A 3,953-nucleotide genomic window follows, 5' to 3' on the forward strand; every position below is an offset into this window, starting at 1 on the left:
CCAACAAAAATGGTTAGTGAAATTGCTTGGCTATGATTTTACTATTGAATATAAGAAGGGGATTGAAAACTCAGCTGCAGATGGGCTTTCCAGAATGAATCATGAGTCTCTAGCCTCCCTATCATTTCCAATTCCACATTGGGTAGAACCAATAAAAGATGAGACCAACCAAGAAGATGATTTGCAGCAAATGGTGAGAAACATCCAGCAGGGTACACTTGCAGGACCATGGAGCTTTAAAATGGGGCTGATTTTCTATAAGGATCGGATTTATATACGTCCTCAATCCCCACTAACGCAAGCAATAATAAAGGAGTTTCATGCAGGATCTCATGAGGGATTTCACAAAATGTGGCATCGCATTAAGTCAGTTTTTTACTGGCCAGGAGCATGTGCTCAATTGAAGGCTTACTTAAAGGAATGTGATGTGTGTCAACGTAATAAGGCTGAATTGATGCTACCCGCAGGTCTACTCCAACCACTTCCTATACCAACGACTATTTGGGAGGACATATCGATGGATTTTGTGGAGGGCTTACCCAAGTCTCAAGGTAAATCCGTTATCTTTGTGGTGGTTGATAGATTAACCAAATACGCCCATTTTATGGTACTTAAGCATCCATATTCTGCCATATCAGTAGCTCAAGAATTTTTTGGACATATTTTTAAATTACACGGCATGCCCACTTCTATTGTTTGTGATCGTGATCCAACCTTCACTAGCAATTTTTGGAAGGAGTTATTCCATTTACAAGGTACAAGTTTCAACTTTAGCTCTGCTTACCATCCTCAAACTGATGGTCAGACAGAAGTTGTCAATAGAACATTGGAAATGTACCTTAGATGTTTCACAGGTGATAAACCATTGGAATGGGTTCGTTGGCTTCCATGGGTGGAGTATACGTACAACACAAGCTGGCATTCCAGCATTGAGAAGACACCTTTCGAATTGGTGTATGGTCGTGCTCCTCCAAATTTAACTTCCTATATTATTGGAACAGCTAGGGTGGAAGCTGTGGGAAAGACATTGGAGGAGCGAGATGAGGTTTTGAAAGGAGTTCGTCTTAAATTAGTTCAAGCTCAAAATAGAATGAAACAAGTCTATGACAAGGGTAGAACTGAACGTGAGTTTCAGGTGGATGATATGGTGTATGTCCGTCTACAGCCATATAGACAACAAACGGTAGCACGACGATTAAATATGAAATTGGCAGCAAAGTACTATGGGCCATACAAAATTGCACAAAGGATTGGAAAGGTAGCCTATAGATTGGAATTGCCAGCTAATTCCAAAACACATCCGGTGTTTCACGTTTCCTTGCTTAAAAAACATCTTGGTCAGACGACAACAACCAGCACAAAAATACCCGAGATAGAAGGAACGGACAGTATAGTAGTTCCCAAGGCAATTCTGGATTCTCGCAGGGCAGGTCACAATATGGAGTTTCTGATTCACTGGCAGGGGTATAGTCCAGCAGATGCAACTTGGGAAAAAGGTAGTGTTTTAAAGCAGCAATTTCCAAAGTTGGTCCTTGAGGACAAGGCCCATGTTAAGGAGGGTGGAATGTTATGAATGGGAGATGTGGCCAATAACATGCACCTGGAGTAGTATACGTTGCTTGTTAAATTGTAGAGTCCTTTTCATATTATGTTATAGTCTTTCAAGTGTTTATCTGTTGGGGGGTAGTAACAGAGTGGTGGAGATGTATTAGGTTGTTATTAAAGGGATCATGTTCAGTATATCTCCATGACTGTTATCTTTATGTGTTATTATTTAAATATGAGTCTAGAGTTGTTTGATACGTAGGTGATTATCATCACGTATAGAGTCATAGTAGGAATTAACCAACCTGTGGTTCAATCCTACTCTATCTTTTAGCTTATTTAAAGAGAAGCAACGTGAATGAAAGACATCAAGAAAATTATTCCAAACCTCGTGTTTGACAAGAGTCCAGGAATCTCTAATTTCCTACCGTTAGTTCTTCCAAACTAGCAAAATAGGTAAGAACAAGAAGCAGAATTCTGCTCTTATTCTTCCCGAAGGCCGTGTTACCCGATCCGTTACGCGTTCACGTAACAGAACGTCAGGGTTGGCGAGACCGGGAACGGTGGGAAGATCGTCGACGTTCGCTTCAAGAGGCCTCGCCGAGTCGCCGATCCTGAAGTCAGTAGCCTCTCATCCCTTTTTCGTGATTTGTTTGAATCTGGTTGTTGTGATTTGTTTGTGATTTTCCTGTTTGAATCTGATTTTGTTTGAATTCGGTATTGTTTGAATATGATTTTCTTGTTTGGTTCCTAAGAAAATCTAGCTTTGGTTTGGTTTATCATTTTTCTAGATCTAGGTATTAAACCCGCATATTCCCGCATAACCCGCACCCTCCGCCCCGCATCACCCCCACCCCGCACCGCACGAGTTCTCCCCATTTTGTGCGGTTTGCGGGTACGATTTTCGCAACCCGCAGGGGTGTGGGGCGGTGCCAAAAAATGGGCATCCCCGCCCCCCCGCCCCATGCTCAGCCCTAGAAATGAGTGGCAATCCAAAAAAAGTCCCGAACCAACCAAAAAATGATGCAACTAATAAAGAATCAATAAATCTTTTTAGAAGTGGATCAAAAAAATGAGTCGACCCACTCCTACTCGAAAAAGGTTGGGTCAACAACGCTGATAAGCACCCACACCACAACAAACAAAACCAACTAACAAAGTAGGACAAGAGAATGAGCAAATGTATGTCGGTTGAAATAAGTCGATACTTTTTTTTAAAAAAAATTAATAATAATAACAACTGTAATGATTCAGCTTACAGCTGTTATTCACTAGAGAAAAGAAACGGTGCGTGGCAACCTGTGAGAGGCCCGGTATCTAGAACATTTTATGCTTCAGGAAAGAAGGAAAATTGGGTATATTAAAATGCCCAGTTTTTTTGTTTTTAAAATTTTGATATATATATTTTTAAAATTTTATTATATATATATATATATACACCCGGTTATAACCGGACTTTTGAAAATGCTATAACCGGAATCGGCTCCGGGTACTCGGTTATCCAGTTATAAATAACCGGGTACCAAACCGGTTTTTCGATTACCCGGAGTTGGTTAGTGCTTGGGGGCGGTTTCCCGATCGGTTATAACTAGTCAGAAATTACACCACTCAAATCATCTATAATTTAATAGTGCCTACTTCCATTTTCTCATATCTTCAACTGGTGTCTCTGTTCCTTTAAAGTGTTAATAAAATCTTATAAAAAAAATGTTAACAGACGTCCATATTAGAATTATAATAATAAAAAAAGAAAAGAAAGTTTCAATACATTTCTTCCATTTAAACATCCAAGATAAAAAATTATTGATTGAACTAGAAAAAATTATTTTCCTTCAATCTACAAACATATGTATATATAATAGCAAATTAAAGCCTCTTAAGTAATGGTGGTGTGGGTATTGCTCTCAGCTATCACCTACCTAAAGACTCACGAAGGCACGAGAAAAAGAGAGACAGAGAGGGGAAAAGTGTGGTGGGTTGCCGGCGGAGGGAGGCTCCCTTCTCTTGGTTTTGCTTCCTCTTTTAGCTCTTTTAAGATTAGGGAGGTTTTTGTTTCCTTTTTGGGTTGTTCCCAGTAGAGGCTAGAGTCTCCCAGCCACTAGGGTTGTGGAGTTTTGAGTCCCCCGGACTTGTTCCAGTGGTGGTTTTAGTCCTCCTAGTCCTTGTGATTATGGAGTGTGGTTTGATTTTTAGTTCTGGTAGGTTTTCTTTGTTCTTGGCAGGTTAGCACTCTAGAGAGGCTCCGGAGGAGGAGAGACCGTCTTCTGTGTCACCGGCGGAATGATTTGGGTGTGCTCCAGTTTTCTCATTCTTGAAGACCAGATCTCCTCTGTTCCGCCGTCCTTTGGTCGACACGCACCTCCTAGTCGTGCTCGCCGTTGTCCTTCGGTTTTGCCGCTGCGTGATAC

Source organism: Alnus glutinosa, chromosome 2 (assembly GCF_958979055.1).
Source record: "Alnus glutinosa chromosome 2, dhAlnGlut1.1, whole genome shotgun sequence".
NCBI lineage: Eukaryota > Viridiplantae > Streptophyta > Magnoliopsida > Fagales > Betulaceae > Alnus > Alnus glutinosa.